At 43.8% G+C, this 18,614-nt stretch overlaps 1 long non-coding RNA gene, 1 other non-coding gene and 1 pseudogene across 3 annotated transcripts; 2 read left to right on the top strand and 1 right to left on the bottom strand.

Annotated features, from left to right (window-relative positions):
- Positions 1-4,328: 4,328 nt before the first annotated feature.
- Positions 4,329-11,535, top strand: LOC119469586. Its single transcript, XR_005198422.1, has 4 exons — positions 4,329-4,417; positions 7,248-7,457; positions 8,642-8,746; positions 11,362-11,535. It is a non-coding gene; the product is annotated as an uncharacterized LOC119469586 (long non-coding RNA).
- A 470-nt stretch (positions 11,536-12,005) lies between these two features.
- Positions 12,006-18,413, top strand: LOC119469585 (annotated as a pseudogene). The gene is made up of 7 exons (XR_005198421.1): positions 12,006-12,069; positions 13,397-13,469; positions 13,930-14,142; positions 15,914-15,965; positions 16,757-16,920; positions 17,520-17,571; positions 18,089-18,413. The product of XR_005198421.1 is annotated as a neuroblastoma breakpoint family member 11-like (transcript).
- On the bottom strand, positions 15,343-15,483 carry LOC119469587. The gene has a single exon (XR_005198423.1). It is a non-coding gene; the product is annotated as a U4 spliceosomal RNA (small nuclear RNA).
- Positions 18,414-18,614: the final 201 nt, after the last annotated feature.

Below are 18,614 nucleotides of genomic sequence, written 5' to 3'. Positions count from 1 at the left end.
GTTGTTTGAAGAATAATTCATATGCTTTAAAAAGTCTTCATTTTAAACTGTAATTAATATTTTTTTTCTTTTAAAAATATTTGTTTTAATCTTTTTTTTCCCCATTTATTTATTTTATTGCATTTTAGGTTTTGGGGTACATGAGAAGACGAGTGTTCCTATGCAACAATTTTGCATGTTCTTCTCATGTACCCCAAAACCTAAAATGCATATCACTCTTTAAAGTCATATGACTGCCATGTAACAATGTAATCACAGAAAGGTCTCATCAGCTTAACAGGTTCCAGAGATAAGGGTACAGCATGTTTGGAGACCATGTTAGAAATTCCACCAATCACAGTTCAACTTCTAGTCCCTAGACATTCACGTTCCTCATAGGTGCAAAATTCATTCAACTTCTCACCTAAGGTTTCCAGGTTTCCTGTCATGAATGCGTTAGTTCAAAGTGAAAAATGTCATGTAGCTCTAATCTGATCGAAAGTTTAAAATCTCATTTAAGTCAGCTACACCAAGTGTGAATGAGGCTTCTGAGGGTGTCCATTAAGTACAGATTCTTTTTTGTTTTTGTGTTTGAGAGTGAGTCTTGGTCTGTGACCCATGCTGGAGTGCAGGGGTGTGATCTTGGCTTACTACAACTTTTGCCGCCTGGATTCAAGTGATTATCCTGCCTCAGCCTCTTGAGTAGCTGAGATAAGAGGCATGCATCACTGGATTCAGCTAATTGTTTTGTATTTTTAGTAGAGACGGGGTTTTGCCCTGTTGGCCAGGCTAGTCTGAAACTCCTGACCTCAGGGGATCCGCCCCCCTAGGCCTCTAAAAGTGCTAGGATTACAGGCATGAGCCACCGTGCCTGGCCCAAGTACAGATCCTTGATATAATCCCCTTACCTCTGTTGACCTGTGAAACTGAACAAACAGCTTATCTGTCCTCAATGTGCACTGGTGGGACAGTCACAGAATAACGATGCTAGTGATTCTTGTTCAAAAAGAGAGAAAGTGGAGGCAATGAAGTCACAGATCCAAAACCATTTTGAAATGGGGCCGAGCAATGTCCAGCAGGAATTTCTTGATTAGGCTCTTCAGCCTGGAACTAACCATCTGTGACAGGGGGCTTTGCCTCCGGGGCCTGCATTTTTTTCTATTGTTACTGAAAATATTTTATTTTTTTTTGTTCCCCCACTCTTTTGGTTCTTTCCCTTTCTCCCCATGGCAGCCTCCTCCACTTAATTTTTTTTGCATCATCCCCAGCAGAATTGGTCAGATATTGCCCGTATCATGGTCCTGACCATCTCCAAGAGGGGATCTCCTTGTGAGCCCGTGCTCCTCTTCACTGACCTGACCTCTCTCAGTCATGATTGCTTTCAGCTGCCCTGGCTGGCGTAGGAGAAAACCTAAGACTATGTAGACCCAGAACCAATCTCTGCCCTCTCTATCTCCAGGAGAGGAAGAAAATAACAGGGATCTTCATGGAGAAATGACCCAGGTGAGGGCCTGGATTCTCCAAAAGTTAGAGCAGAAGAAAGTTTCTGAAGAAGAATGGAGAAGCTGAAAGCCCTGGCCGGGAAAGCAGGGTTGTGTGAAACGCTATTTAATCCTATGTGCTCCCTGCCCCAGTCTACCAGCCAGTGAATGACAGCTGACTAAGTATAAATGCCAGGACTATAGAACTCTGATAAAGGGTTTGTCCAAGGAAAGGGCCTTTTACTCTTTTTGTTTTCACAGTGGAAATTGCTGTTTTTCATTTAAAGTTTCTGAAAGGCAGCAGTGAGCTTCTGGAGGGTGAGTTATCTGCTTTACACAGGAAGGCTGAGGCCAAGGTTTGTGGTGGATCTGCTGCCACCAAGTGGCCAGGGCAGGAGCCTGGGAGAGTCTCAGTCTTTCTGGGCTTCAGGTTCCTCATCAGTAAGTTAGGGGCTTATTGTACCTCTCCGAGGTCCCTTCCTGCCCTGTTTTCTCTGAGTCTATGAGGAATTGAGCTGGTTTTCAGTGCTGCCTGGGACCTTCAGCTGAGACCTGACTCTGCGTGTCTCCTGCAGGAGCCTGAGCTGAGTCTACACCCTGAAATCCCAGAGCTGAGGGAAGAAGGAAAGTCAGCAGGTTTAGGGCATGAGAATAATCTACAAAAAGCAAGCCATTGGTAGATGAAAACCAAAGAAGGGGAGAATAAGGACAAACTGGGACAGAAGCCTCAGGGGAAATGGGCAATGCCTATAATCATTTAAATTCTCAAGGAGCAGCATGAGCTGAGCAGTGGGGACTGAGAGAGAAATTTACTCCACAGGAGTCTCCTGCCTCTGGCCAGGGAGAGCCATAGGGTAGATCAGAACTGGTTTATAGTGAGGGGCAGCTTCAACTCCAAAAGAGGGAGGATATGACCATGAGTCCCCACCCCAGACCTAGGAACCTCAACCTCAGGGCTGCCGTAGCAATGGATACTCCTGAGGTCAGTGTGGGTTAGAGGGAATAACCGTGCTTGGAGAAGGGTGGAGATGTCCATTCTTACATCGAACAGCTCTACCGTAGGTCAGGTGCCACAGTAAGTGTCCCTTGCTTGCATATGAAACAGTGATACTTATACTATTCTTCTGTACCTTCAGCTGAGGGAAGTTTCTCATAAACATTTATTGAGCATGTAATTTTCTTTATACTGTGCTAAGCACTTGGGATTCAGGTATTTAATGTCTCTAAAGAAACTCAAGCCAGTGAGTCGAAAAACACAAGCAGATCATTTCAACAAGATACAGTAGTTCTACCCAACTGAGGTGTTGTGGCAGCCTGGAGGATGGGGGGGTATGTCAAAGGACATTGCTCCTAATGACAGGGGGAAGCATAAGAGAACATTTTCAGATTGGCCAGGCATGGTGGCTGACGCCTATAATCCCAGCACTTTGGGAGGCTGAGGCGGGTGGATCACAAGGTCAAGAGACCAAGACTATCCTGGTCAATGTGGTGAAACCCCAACTCTACTGAAAATACAAAAAAATTAGCTAGGCATGGTGGTGCACACCTGTAGTCCCAGCTACTCAGTAGGCTGATGCAGGAGAATTGCTTGAACCCAGGAGTCAGAGGTTGTAGTGAGCCGAGATTGTGCCATTGCACTCCAGCCTGGGTAGCAAGAGTGAAACCCCATCTCAAAAGAAAAAAAAAAATAACATTTTCAGAACAGACTAGTCTTCCTTCAAGTTCCCACAGGAGAGGATCCTGGGGCAGGGGTGGTGTAGGGCAGGCCCTCTCTAGAGAAGGGGATTTGCAGCATTCTGAGAGAAAGAGTATCCTTACAAGACATTGGGGACAGAAATGTAGTTGAAAGGGTTGGAGGTTTGTAATCAATTTTATTCAGTCATGGATGTACACTGCTGAGAGACCCCTCTGTGCTGGGCCCTTAGCTAAGAGCCCTGACCACAGAGGTGAGTAAAATAGGATCCCAGCTTCCACACAACTCTCAGTCTAGTGACTGGTGATTCATGAGAAGTGTGGTCATGGTGGGTTCATTGGAACCAGTGGCCGATGCCGCATGAGATGACCTCAGTGGATGGCCTGGGCCAGTGACCCTGGACTTCAGCCATGTTTCAGCATCTTGAGGTACAGTACACCAACACTTCAGCTCCATGTTGAGTCAAAGCAATTAACACAGCCAAGGTATTCAGAGGACACTGATGATATCAGTAGCTATTGAGTGTTTCCAGCTGGGGAAACAAAGAAGTAAATTTAATAAGTCTTCTAAATTTGTCCTTGCCATAATGATAAATTACTTTATCTTGATAATGAATGATATTCTGGCAAATTAATTATAACTTGACATAATGAGAACTAACTTTATCCTGAGTACAGCTGACACACAAATTCTTGAGGACACATGCCTGAGGATTCTGATGAAGATATGATGTCCAAATGTATGCACACTTGGACCTACAGTCCAGCTTTGAAACATTGGAAGACCCAGTTTCAAATTCAAGGTTGCTTTGAGTAGAAATTCACTTTACCTCTCTTTGCATGGCAATGGGGCCAATCTTCCCTGAGCTGCCCCTTACAAGAAAAGGAATCATAATGGTAAGATTTCAGACTTAGCAGACGTGGGTAAGTAAGGAAGTCTTACAAATGTGTTCTAGCCACCTAGCAAGAAACCAGAAATTTAGCAAGTTCATTCACATTCAGGACAGTTGTGTGCACTAGATCACAGACCTTGAGACATGAAAAACAGACCCCCTAACAAAGGAAAATATTCCTTCCTGTCCTAGGACATCACTGCCAACTTCAGGAAAGTGGGAACACAGCTTTCTGCTTTACAGTTTGGGTTACTTTTGTGCCTGGAATGTGTCTGATGTTCCAAGACCTGTACCCATTTCAGGGAGCATTCGGAGGAGCCTGAATCACTGATGGAATTGGACCGTGCATGGAGATGGTTGAGCAGGACAAGGGTAAGTGCGGGGGCATAGCCAGGTCATACTGGGAGACAATGAGTGGCACTGATGGGGACAGACAAAGAGAATTAATAAGTACTTCCCTATTTACATGAGAATTTAATCTCAAAAGAGAAATCATAAAAATAGTACGTCCAGGGCATAAAGCCTAAACCATAGCTCATATTTATTCTTTCTAAATGGAGCTATCAGTAAAATCTTCATAAAACATATATTGTGGTTATAAGAAGGCAAAAGTCGGCTGGGTGTGGTGGCTCGCACCTGTAGTCCCAGCACTTTAGGAGGCCAATGGGTGGATCACGACGTCAAGATATCAAGACCATCTTGGCCAACATGGTGAAACCTTGTCTCTGCTAAAAACACAAAAATTAGCTGGGCTTAGTGGTATGTGTCTGTAGTCCCAGCTAGTCAGGAGACTGAGGCAAGAGAATCACTTGATCCCAGGAGGCAGAGGTTGCAGTGAACTGAGATTGTGCCACTGCATTTCAATCTGGTGACAGAGCAAGACTCTGTCTCAAAAAAAAAAACAAAAAGAGAGAGAGAGAGAGAGAAAGAAAGAAAAAAAGCAAAAGTCTTACTGAGAATCATTGGTATTCCATAGAAGAGAGAATGAAATACAGTCAAGGTAAGACCTAAATCTCATACTTCTCTTGTATATTCCAAAGGTCCAGGGAAATTCCAGGTAATAGAGGTTTTTTCCCATCCTGTTAAAGCAAGGTTGCAGACGCTTCTGAATTTTGGTAGCAATACTCTAGGAGGGCACATCTCTGTCCTGAAAAATGATACAGGAATGAATACTCTTCCTGTGACTCATTCTGGTCATTCATCCAGCATCACAGAAACCAAACAATGGAAATATGGCCAAATTCATGATTTCCTAGCCCTCTTCTTCAGGTTTCTTACCTGATCGTTAGGATAACAGCATTACCTTGAAGACTATAATGAAGATATGCTGTCCAAATATGTGCATAGTTTTGAGCAAAATACCTGGTACAAATTGGTCTACAAATAATTACTGAATAATTATATGAATATTTACAGAATGACATGAATCCTATGAATAATTATGGAATAATTGTTGTGATCACTGTTATTGGCAGTTCTCAAAACTCATCAATGTGTGACCTCAAGTAAGCCACATAACTTTGTGAACCTGCAGTTTCATCATTTTTAAAATGAAGAAATTTGACAGATTTTCTTTCTGCCACAGAATGTCAGGCCTCCCAGACACCAGAATATATCTTTAATTAAAGCCTTTGATGTATCTTAGAGCAGTATCCTTACAGTGTCATTGGAGGATGGTGGGGGCTGCAGAGAGGCATGCTTTCCAATGGGATTGATCCAGTCTTCCTTCCTTCATTGCCACATGAATGCTGGTCAACCCAGGGTCACACCCATTGCACCCTCAACTCAGGCAAGCCCAGCAGCCAAACATAGGAGACTTGGGCTACAGAACAGTCTCCCAAATTCCAGGCTCACAAAACCTAGGTGGAGATGATGGCTGAGAAAGTGAGGGGGTGGTTTAGGGGATCACTCTTCTCTACTCGTTCCTCTCATCTCAGATTCACCTTCTATTGCACAGCAACACAGAGGACCACCAACCACCCCTGACCATCACCTTGATCTTGCTGTGTTGGTTACTGGGATGCAACCACACATCAACGGTGATAGACCAACTCAGAAAAATGTCTATCAAACAGAATTCCATAAGGACTACTCATGGCCCTGTTATTTTCAATATATGAAAAAAATGAAATGAAAACAACAAAATCATATCAGGTTTTCCAAGACTTCCCAAGATAGATGGTCACACATGCTTTCGAGAGATCTCTATAGAAATTATTTCAATGATGTGACACCTTGAAAAGAGCTCTTCTGGGACTAGAATCACATCTGTAAGTGACAAGTATGAGATGTAGTGTTCAGTCACATTAAAAAACAAATCATCCCACATAGAGGAAGCTTTGGACATAGGGATGTCACACTGGTCTTAAGTGTAATGAAAAGGCTCTTCTGCCACAAACATCAGTGTAGTGGTATCTGCCAGTAAGAAAAACTAAATCAGCATAACCATGGGGTGCAGCAAGAGGAATATTGAGCCAGGAAAGAAAACATTTTTAAGAAATGAATTACTCATTGACTTTCTAGTGGATACAGAAAATACTACAGAAGACTCAGAGGATATGATGGCAGTGTAACAGATTGATACCTTAAACTTGTGGAAAAGCCTTCAATTCTGTTTTAACATATGAGAAGGAGAGATAACTGACTTCATGACTAGCATTAAGAAAGTATCACGTGTTGGGAAACTGTTTCTGCCTTGATTATTTTATACACATAAGAGATGAAAAATGAGGCACATTCTTAGATGTATTGGGAATGAGATGGCACTGTGGCATTGTCACAACAGTACACAAATACTGAGAGTGACTTATAGAGTAATGGTCCCCATCTGTTGTGACCTCAGGTGAGACCAGGAGGCCTGTGTTTTAGCAAACCCTGGGCAATGGAATGAAGGGCTCCTAAGATTCCACGACATGCCCAGCTTCTAATTCTGTTATTGCAACAGCAGACCGTTACCTGGGGCACTGGCCACTATCTCCCACACTCTTGTCAGAGTCTGAGCTACAGGCAGCGCCTTCAGTTCTCAGCTCAAGCATTGCGAACCTTGTTTTTGCGGTTAAGGACCTTAAAGTGCTGTGAGGAGGGATCAGGTTTTTCTCAACAGTAAGTTAAGAATTTGAGTTACTGACATCCCCCAGTCCTGATTAAAACTATTTGATTTCCAGTTTTTAACCCATCATATGTTTGGGTTTCTTCTCCCCAGTCCCTGGCTCTCCCTGTGGTGCCCCAAATGTCAGCATGGTGGCATCCCACAGGACTTGTTCCAGGAAGACCACAGAGGTGAACTTTCCAGATACCATCGAGAATTCCTACTCCCAGCAGGAAGAGACCAAGCCAAATATCAGAGCCAGCAATAATAGACTTCTTATGAGCCAGGTGGCCTACTTCCTGAACTACTAGCTGAAGACGTACAGTAATTTCTATAGGTTGACCACCAGAAAGTGACGAATGATGTCCTGCCTTGTCTCGAGAAACTAACCGTTCTCTTCATCAAAATTAGTTTCATCCTTCCCATACTTGTAGAAAATAGCAATGGGTATTTTAACATTTAGTTAAAGATGGAAGACAGTGGCAAAAGTATTTAGCAACATTTCCACATCTTCAGTAAGGTGGGTATAGGACTGGGGTTAGAATCCCAGCTATTGATTTCTGACACAGGCACAGAAGCACCTGTTTTTCTTAGCAAAGGCTAAATCATGTTTACTGGAATCCTCTCTGTACCAACAAATATCATACAGACAAGTAGCATCTAGTCTGTTGGTCTAAATTTCTGAAGCTACTGAACTTCCATTCGGTTCTGGTTTCTGCTGAGGCCCAGTAGGCAAAGCTGTGTTCTGGGGACACTGGGGGAAAACAATGATAGCACACAGTACCTGCTGTGAGGAGCTTGAAGGGGACCCTGCTCCTAACAGAACCTGTGGTATCTGTAAGTGGCACCATCAAGGGCAAGGAGTACCCTGGTACTGGTGCCTCAACTCCCCAATTAGCTGGCATCCCCAGTGGGCAGCACCACACCTGGCTAATTTTTGTATATTTAGTAGAGGCAGGCTTTCACCATGTTGGCCAGGCTGGTCTTGTGATCAAGCCCACTTGATCACTGAGGTCAAGTGATCTGCCCACTTGATCCTCCTAAAGTGCTGGGATTCCAGGCTTGAGCCACGATGACTGCTCCACAGATTCTTTTTTCAGTAAATGTTGTTAGAACTCATCCCTTGGTCCAGCCTCCTATATAAATTTCTCTAACCATTCATTGACCATGACATATGATGAGATAAATCAATATTGCAGCAACGCTTCTGGAAAGTAGGGCAATTTTTTAGGATTTTGGGAATAAGTTTTAATTTTTTACACTGATTTAGGTCAGTGGATGTGATTAAGATCTACCAGATGAGGGAGATTTTGTCCCATGGTTCTGAAAAGCAGGCTCATCTACTTCTAGGGTGATTTAGTCTAGGGGCCTTTAGAACAATCCTGTCAGAATACCACATTCTTACACTGAGAATATTTTGAGTCCTTGTGCTATGACTGAACGCTGATTTGCTGTTGTGTGAAGTGGAATTAGCTTAACGTAACCTGTTCTTCTAAATTTGTTTACAGAAGATCGAAAAGATCATGATGAAGAACAGAAATGCAGAGACAGCAAAAGTAAACTTCTTATGAGTCAAATGGCCTACTACCTGGGCTGCCGGCTGAAGACGGAAGGTAAGTTCTAATAGGTTCACTGTCACGAAAGTGCTCAACAATGTCCTGTCTTCTTCCTGGAAAATGATACACTCTCTTCTTCAAACTTAATTTCATCCTTCCCATACTTCTAGAAAAATAGCAATGGGTATTTTAGCATTTTGTTAAAAATGGAAGACAGAGGTCAGATATTCAGCAACTTTTCCAAGTCTGCAGTAAGGCGGGTGTGGGACTAGTATTAATATCCCTGCTATTGATTCCTGACACAGGCACAGAACCACCTGTTCTTCTCAGCAAAAGGCTAAATCATGTTAACAGGAAATCTCTGTACCATATAAGATCCTGCAAAACATATAAGCAAGATAAAGGTAGAAGTGTCTATTTCCTAGTTTCAAGGTGACTGAGTAGCTAAGACAAGTTGACTTTAAGGAGATTGAAATTGTAGATGAGAAGAGTAAAAGCAGGGAAATGACATCTTCAAATCAATGAGCAAGGCTGTCAGTGACATCCCTCAGCCCCGATTAAACCAATTTGACGTCACAGGTTTCTAATCCATCATACGTTTGGGTTTCTTCTCCCCAGTCCCTGGCTTTTTGTGTTCTACCCCAAACGTCGGCATGGTGACATCTGACAGGGCTCCTTCCAGAACAAACACAGAGATGAATGTTCCAGAAGGCATTGAGAAATCCTGCTCCCAACAGGAAGAAAATAAACCGACTTTTGGAGCCAGCAAAAATAGACTTCTTATGAGTCACGTGGCCTACTTCCTGAACTACCGGCTGAAGACGTACAGTAAGTTCTATAGGCTGACCACCATGAAATTGATGAATAATGTCCTGTCTTGTTTTGAGAAACTAACCTCTTTCTTCATCAAAATTAATTTCATCCTTCCCATACTTGTAGAAAATAGAAATGGTTATTTTAACATTTTGTTAAACATGGAAGACAGAGGCCAAAGTATCTAGCAACTTTTCCATGTCTTCAGTAATGTGGGTGTGGCACTGGGGTTACAATCCCTGCTATTAATTTCTTACACAGGCACAGAACCACCTGTTTTTCTCAACAAAAGGCTAAATCATGTTTACAGGAATCCTCTCTGTACCGTATAAGATCCCACAGACAAGTAGCATCTAGTCTGTTGGTCAAAATGTCTGAGGCTGCTGAACTTCCATTTGGTTCCAGTTTCTGCTGAGGCCCAGTAGGCAAAGCAGGGTTCTGCAGACACCGGGGGAAACACAGTGATAGCACACAGTACCTCCTCTGAGGATCTCGAGGAGGACCCTGCTCCTAATAGAACCTGTGGTATCTGTAAATGGCATCATCAAGAGCAAGGAGTACCCTGCTACTGGTGCCTCAGCCCCCCCTTTAGCTGGGATCCCTGGTGGGCACCAAAGCCCCTGGTTAATCTTTGTATTTTTAGTAAAGGTGGGGTTTCACCATGTTGGACAGCCTGGTCTTGAACTCTTGAGGTCAAGTGACTTGCCCTTCTGGGCCTCCTAAAATGCTGGAATTGCAGGCATGAGACACCGGGCTGGCTCCACAGATTCTTTTTTCAGTAAAGGTTATTAGAATTCATCCCTTGGTCCAGTCTCCTATGTAAATTTCTCTAACCATTCATTGACCATGATATATGATGAGATAAATTGGTATTGCAGCAATTGTTCTGGTAAGTAGTTAGGGCAATTTTTGAAGATTTTGGGGAAAAAGTTTTAATTATTTGCCCTGACTTAGGTCAGAGGATATGTGATGAAGATCTACCAGATGACGGAGATTTTGTCCCATGGATCTGAAAAGTAGGCTCATCTACTTCTGAGGTGACTTAATCTAGGGCCTGTTAGAACACCCCCATCAGAATATCACATTCTTACACTGAGAATATTTTATGTCCTTGTGCTATGACTGCACACGGATTTGGTCTTGTGTGAAGTGTGATTTGCTTAATGTGACCTGCTCTTCTAAATTTGTTTACAGAAGATCAGGAAGATCACGATGAAGAACAGAAATGCAGAGACAGCAAAAATAAACTTCTTATGAGCCAAGTGGCCTACTACCTGGGCTGCCGGCTGAAGATGGAAATTAAGTTCTATAGGTTCACTCTCACGAAAGTGATGAACAATGTACTGTCTTGTCTGTGAGAAATGATACACTCTTTTCTTCAGTTAATTTCATCCTTCCCATACTTCTAGGAAAATAAACAGTGGGCATTTTAATATTTAGTTAAAGATGGAATACAGAGGCCAAACTATTTAGGAACTTTTCCATGTCTGCAGTAAGGTGGGTGTGGGACTAAGGTTAATATCCCTGCTATTGATTCCTGACACAGGCACAGAACCATCTGTTCTTCTCTGCAAGAGGCTAAATCATGTTTACAGGAATCCTCCCTACCATATAAGATCCTGCAGAACTCATAAACAAGATTATGGTAGGAGGGTTTCTGTCCTGGCTTCAAGGTGACTGAGTAGCTAAGACAAGTTGACCTTAAGGAGATCAGGGGTGGAGATGAGAAGAGTAAAAGCAGGGAAATGACATCTTCAAATCAATAGGCAGGGCTGTCAGTGACATCCCTCAGTCCCAATTAAACCAATTTGATGTCACCAGTTTCTAATCCATTGTGTGTCTGGGTTTCTTCTCTCCAGTCCCTGGCTTTCTGTATTCTGCCCCAAACATCAGCAAGGTGGCATCTGACAGGCCTCCTTCCAGAAAAAACACAGAGGTGAACGTTCCAGAAGGCATTGAGAAATCCTGCTTCGAACAGGAAGATAACAAATCGAATATTGGAGTCAGCAAAAATAGACTTCTTATGAGTCCGGTGGACTACTCCCTGAACTAGCAGCTGAAGACATACAGTAAGTTCTATAGGTTGACCACCACGAAAGTGAAGAATGATGTCCTGTCTTGTCTCAAGAAACTAACCGCTCTCTTCATCAAAATTAATTTCATCCTTCCCATACTTGTAGAAAATAGCAGTGGGTATTTTAACATTTAGTTAAATTGGAAGACAGATGCCAAAATATTTAGCAACATTTCCATATCTGCAGTAAGGTGGCTGTGGGGCTGGGGTTACAATCCCAGCTATTGATTCCTGACCCAGGCACAGAACCACCTGTATTTCTCAGCAAGAGGCTGAATCCATGTTTACAGATATCCTCTCTGTGCCACCTAAGATTCTGCAGAAAAGTAGCATCTAGTCTGTTCTAAATGTCTGAGGCTGCTGAACTTCCACTCGGTTCCAGTTTCTGCTGAGGCTCAGTAGGGAAAGCTCTGTTCTGGGGGAAATGTGATGGTAGCACACTATGCCCGCTATCGGGAGCTTAAAGAGGGCTCTGCTCCTTACATAACCTGTGGTATCTGTAAGTGGCCTCATCAAGAGCAGTGATTACTCTGGTCAGAAGGATGTCCTGCTTTCTGTGCAGAGGCTCTTGTTGGTTAAGAGGAAGAATGAAAGCACCCACGACTTTGTGGTGGCAGCGGTGCATAAAGGAGGGACCCTGGGCCAGTCTCCTGAGCTCCATCCAAGATGCCTCGTGGAGACAGTTGTTGGCACAGAGTAAACACTGTCTATTAGTTCTTCATTTTACTGTGTCTAGCATAAGAGAAACTTTATTATTCTGTGCATATTTCCTTTATGGCCCTATGAGAGACTCCAGACCTCCATACTTCCGTGATGACAGTTTTATCAGTGGTGTTTTCTTCCACTAAACATATGTGGCCATGACATGACTAGGACTTTCTGAATGAGAACACAGATGGGAAACCCATGGGGTTGGAGGTCACAGTATTGTAAATGTCCCTCCTTCCATGATGGATGGTGGTCTTTGGAGCAAGAGGCAGCATCTCTCCAGTTGTAAAGGACATGAAGGAAGCAGTGAGAGAAGGGCAGTAGTTGGAGTGGAAAGAGCTCTGGAGTAAGAATGAAGGTTCCCAGGTTGTATCTTCAGCAGTGTTCCTAGGAACTGTCAGTGAGCAATTGATTTCTCCTTCTTGACTTTCTCTGTCTTCATCTGCAAACGCAGGTCAATTTCTCTCTCTCCATCTGCAAAGGCAGATATCTTGCAGTGTCTGAAGCATTCAAATGTGCAAACACTTATGACCGCTTATCACAATGAGATAAATCCCCTCGCTGTGTGGTGTTGGAGAAAGCACTTGAGGTGTGAGCATTTGGTGGTAGGAAGTGGTTCAGACTGGAGCACTACCCGTGGAGAGAATGTCCCTGAATAACATAGCAGAAGACACTTGGAGGCCCTGTGAAGTCACTTGATGTGCAGAGGATTGTGGGACAAGTTTGTTTACCCTTTCCTAAGAGAAAGAAATAGGTTTTAAATGTGAACTGTGACAGGATACCAAGACTGTCTCTGGGAATCAGATCTGTGTCAGGATGGCGGAGACAGCTGCCAAAGTCCAGAGAGAGGCTGCACAAGCCTCCAGTGATGTGGAGAGCAGAAGGTCTTTTCAACATTTGGCCTCATCTTGACGGTGAGCCTCCTGATCAGAAATGCATTGCCTGGTGGATCAGGAAACCATGCCAGGGCATTCTATTAAAGAGAAAACATGAGAGCTTTCAGTAGAACAGGGACCCATACACAGATGTTCATGTTCCTGCACACATTGGGCTGACTGTCCTTGCAGAGTGTGAAATGGGAAATATCTGAACGAACACACCTGTACTTGCAGAAAATGACAAAGATGAGGATTAAGATGTTCATGTTGTGGAGGCTGAGAAAATACAGGAATCACATGCCCGCAGGTAACACTGAATAATCAGGAGCAAGTAATGGGTGGTAAAGTATGGAAAAGGTCTAGAAGCACACCCTCTCTGGCGTCTCCCATAGTCCAAAAGCCTGCATTCCCTTGGCCACAGTATGTTCAGTTCAACCCAACTTAGACACAGGGTGTGGCAGCTGTTGTGGTTCTTTGTATGTGCTGAGTGCCGTGTCTGAATTTTACAGGGATAACTGAGTCTCTTTTCTTTTCGGCTCCTTTCTGCCCAGTGTAATGAATACCAGCTGCAGTCTTTCTCTCTGGTTCCCATGGCAGCCATGCTCTGTTGCAGAGAGGAGGATTGCCTGTTTCCTCTCAAAGGGAACCTCCTATTTGCCTTCTGGGACCACTCTCTCATTCCTCCTTTGAGAACCATCTAGGACTCCCTGGGGTCCAATCCCTCTTTGTTTAATCTTCTGTCATCTCTATCCCATCTGGCTCATCAGGGAGGTGCAGAAGATTGAAGTCAAGAAAGTTCCTGAGGACTCACTGGAGAAATGTGTCATCACTCCTTCAAATAGCTATGGCCCTACTGACTCCAGCCAGCCTCACGGGGACACCAATGAAATCACATTTGAGGAAGACAACATCGACCCTGCTCTGGTTGTAGATTGAATCATCTCATGATGTGGTGGAGGATGCTCTAATCATTCTTTCAGGTGACCTCTACATTCCTGGTTTTTGGTACCTCTGTCTAGGCTGAGGAAGATCAACTCTGAAGACAGGCTCTATACCCACAAATTGGTTTGAATAAAAAGCTATCATGGGATACTAAACACAGATACCAGGGAATTTTTATCTCATCCTCAGCTCATGCCATGCGTTTGTATCCGAGGCCCAAATATCAAGTTACCAGACCCTAGGCCAGTGTGACAAACTCATGGTCACATGTGTGCAGGAGGTGTACAGGAGGTGTCTGTCAGGTCTTCTAGCTTTGACTCAGTATCTCTCATGTCATTATGTCATCTGTCCCTGAACAATGTCCATGGAGTTTCTATTTATTTTTAAGGAAACTGAGAGCCTTGCCTATTTACTTGGAGAGATTGTTCCCCAGGTTTCACTGCTCTGCGCTTCAGTCTTGATCTCTTTTAAGTCAGCTTGCTTAGCTGCATAGTCACCTTGAGACCAGGATGAAAACGTTTCCTCTTTACCTTGCTGATATGTTACCATAAAGCAAGGCTCAGCCCTGGATCTCCACCCCATCCATGCAATGGCCGATCTGATGTTTCTTCGTAGCATCATGTATTGTTTCTTGTTGTTTTTGAGATGGAGTCTCCTTTTGTCACCCAGGCTGGAATGCAGTGGCACCATCTTGGCTTACTGCAGTCTCCACTTCCCAGACTCCAGTGATTCTCCTGCTTCTGCCTCCTGAGTAGCTGGGACCATAGGTGCCCCCCACCACACCTACCTAATTTTTGTATTTTTAGTAGAGACAAGGTTTCACCATATTGGCCAGGCTGGTCTTAAACTTCTAACTTTAAGTGGTTCACTCACCTTGTCCTCTGAAATCACAGATTTTTTTTTTTTTTTGGAGAGGGAGTCTCCCTCTGTTATTCAGGCTGGAGTTCAGTTGCACGATCTCAGCTCACTGCAACCTCCACCTCCTGGGTTCAGATGATTCTACTGCCTCAGCCTCCCGAGTAGCTGAGACTGCAGGCATGTGCCACCATGCCCAGCTAATTTCTTTGTATTTTTAGTAGAGACACGCTTTTACCGTGTTAGCCAGGATGGTCCCAATCTCCTGACCTCGTGAAGTGCTCACCTTGGCCTTTGAGAGTGCTGAGATGACAGGTGTGAGGCACCATGCCCGGCCCACAGATTATTTTTTGTTTGTTTTTGTTTTGTCTTTTTTTATTCAGTCTCCCAAGAGACAGTCAAAAATTGTCAATGCCGACTCTATTGTATGTCATCATGGTGGGGTATTGGGAAAAGTTTTCAATTAGCAATAATCTCATCTCAGATAAAACTCATTGGCTATGATACTGGCACTGAGCAAAGCTCACAGATTCTTTTTAAAGCAAGTGCTGTTAGAATTTACATATCAGTCCAGTTTCATGTATAGATGCCTCTAACCATTCAATGACCTTGGTACCTGGTGAGATAAGTCAGTATTGCAGCAACACTCCCAGAAAAGAGTTTGACTCATTTTTGGAGATTTTCTGGGAAAAAATTTGGTTTAACTTTGCATGGACTCAGACAGAGAATATGGCATGATGGTCTACCCATAGAGGGAGATTTTGGCCTGTGTGCCTGGAAAGCAGGATCACCTACTCACCAGGCTTCATCTAGGGGACCCTGGAATAGTCCTGTCAGAATTTGTATTCTTGCCCTGAGAACATTTCTGTGCTTGTGCTATGGCTAAACACTGATTTGGTCATATGTGAACTGTGATTTGCTTAATGTGACCTGCGTCTCCGAATTTATTTACAGAAAGTCAAAGTGATGATGAGGAAGAGGAAGAAAGAGGGCCAGTGCCCCCCAGGTAATGCTGTGGAGTTGTGGGCTGTTAGTTCAGTAGTGACACCTGGAGACTGTAGATCCTGGGAAAATGAGGAAGTGATGACTAGAACTCTTTCTTCCATTCACCAGCTACAAATTTTCCTCATTGACAATGTTGTGGGTGATTGGTGGCACTTGTATAGGTTTTAATTTCTCACTCCTCCCAAGATGGGAACCTGCAAACAGAGGAGCCAGGTGAACTCAGCAAACAGGGATCTCCTGGTTTCGCCTGTTCTCCCCACTGTGTTTAAACCCCGGGAGAGACGCAGATATGCTTTCTGCCCATTTGTTGTGAGTGTGTTTGCTAGGATTTGTGAAGAGAAGAAATTCAAAACATAGACATATGATTTCAAAATACGGGAAAAGGGAGGCCCTTAATACACAAGATCTGGGTGTCTGAAATGCCTCAGGAGCTCTGTTCACTTGAATGCTGCATGTAAACTTCAACACAACTTATGCGAGGCAGTTGAAGCCCCATGTTAGTTCTCGTGCTGCAAGTGGTGATGATAGTTTACACGTAGAGTCTGGGTGGCCTGCAGTGGCTCATCTGTGGCAAATGCACTGAACACATGCTGCTTGTTTGTGCTCTGTCCCCAGGATAGTCACCCTCCACCCTGCATTTAGAAGGGATAGTTTTTTTTCTCTCCTGAAGGAAAAATGCCTTTGGTTTCTGTGACCATTCCATTCTGACTTCCATCAGATCAGCTGTGAGACTTTGTTGTCTAATCTCTGTTGGTTTAATCTTCTGTCATCCTGTCCTGCCTGGCTCATCAGGAATCTGCAGGAGTCTGTGGAGGAGGATGCCCCCCAGGAGTCCTGGGTTGAAGGTTATTCGACTCTCTCAATTCCTCCTGGCACATCTACCTCTAATGAGTCTTACAGGAGCAACTTGCACTTATTAGAGGAGAAGCAAGTCAACTTGGCTGTTGACATAGGCAGTGAGTACTCCACTGTGAAGTTGATAAAGCTCCAATTTGTGTCCCAGATAGACCCCATAGTCTTCGGGCCTTGCTCCGCTGGCCAGGCTGAGAGTTGTCATCACGATGGGCTGAACCTATCCATCAGTGTAGATTTCAGTCACTTTGGATTCCAGTCTGAAGCACGGACACAGGGTGGGTCAGTGAGCTTTGCTCTCTCAGGACATTGAAACCCAAAGCAGGTGTTGCCAACTCACACCAAGCTATGCAGCACATGTCCAGGAGTTGTCTGTCAATCCGAATTAAATGTCTCTTGCCAGCTACCACGTTCTTCAGGAGCTTTGTTCCCATGCATGTCTGTGAGGTTCTTTCCTGTCTGTACAAACTTGGGATAAAGGGATAATGGTATGCCAGAATAGGGACGTTTCACCATTGGTTCTGAGGCACAAACCAAGGAATCTCTATCATGATTGTCTTTGAGACTTCCTGAAGTCTATCTCTCACATTATTCTGTTCTCATGTTGAGGAGCCTGAGGTCCCTGTGCAGGGATTAGACAGTGGACTGTTATGGGTGTAGGGGAATGGCTTATTTTGTCTGTCCCTGTCTGAATTTATTGCAGAGATTAAAAAGGACCAAGAAGAGGAAGAAGACCGAGGTCCACTGTGCCCCAGGTAACTTTGAGCAATTGTGAACAGCTAATTATGTGTTGACACCTGGAGACACCAGGTCCAGGGAAAACAGAGCGGGCTGACAATATCAATACCATCTTTTCAACGAAGCCTGAATTATTCCTACTAACATTGCTGTTGGTTTTAATTGCAGTAGATATTTAGGTTTCCATTTCTTCCTCCCCTTACCATTTACTAACTACTGTAGGTTGACCATACTTTTTTTTATGATCAGTGTACACTGTGTGTCCTGAGGGCACTAACTCAGAGTGTCCTTTTACTCCCTCATCAGTGTGTCACCTGGATGGTTCACTGAGCTTACTTTCTCTCTGTCTTTCTCTTTCATTCTTTTTTACCCTACTCTTGTCCATCCCAGCATAAGGGAAAAATTTGTTACGTTATTAATGGATCTATGTTTTTTCTTTATTAACCACTTTCTTGTGCTACCCATGAAATCTAGTTGGGGCTCTGCAGTGGCTTATTTTCCCTGACTTATTCTTTGTTTTTTCCTCCTTTTTAGGCTCAGCATGGAGCTGGTGGAAGCAGAAGATCCTGAAGTCTTCTGGTACTCACTGGATATATTGTGTTCCACATACACAGCATATCTTGAGTTCTATTACACATGCCAGGCTTACACATATGCCATTTTTTTACTTGTGGAAGAGCATGTTCGCTTGACTTTGGACATGGACAGTAGGTTTCTTACTATGACGGTGATAAGACTCCACCTGGTCTCCCGGATAGGGATCATATTCCCACACTAAGACAACATGTCACCTGGGACTCTGCCGGTGCAGAGTATCAACAACGCCATGTTCTTGCTGAAAACACTTAGCCTGAGTTTCATAGCCCAAAGTAATCTCCAGACAACTTCAGAATGTAGAACAGTGAGTAGCACTACTGACCTGTCTGCTTCAGACAGCCCATGTCACCACAAATCTCACAACTAAAAGGAGAAGAGACATTTTGGGTTGAAAAAGAGTAAAAAGATAATGTAGCCACATTCCTTTTGTCCTTTTGAACCCAAAGTGTCTCCTCATCTTTTT

The sequence above is a fragment of the Cebus imitator genome, unplaced genomic scaffold, assembly GCF_001604975.1.
Source record: "Cebus imitator isolate Cc_AM_T3 unplaced genomic scaffold, Cebus_imitator-1.0 Scaffold724, whole genome shotgun sequence".
Classification (NCBI taxonomy): domain Eukaryota; kingdom Metazoa; phylum Chordata; class Mammalia; order Primates; family Cebidae; genus Cebus; species Cebus imitator.
The sequence above is the reverse complement of the archived record's forward strand: the minus strand, read 5'-3'. Positions and strand labels throughout refer to the sequence as shown.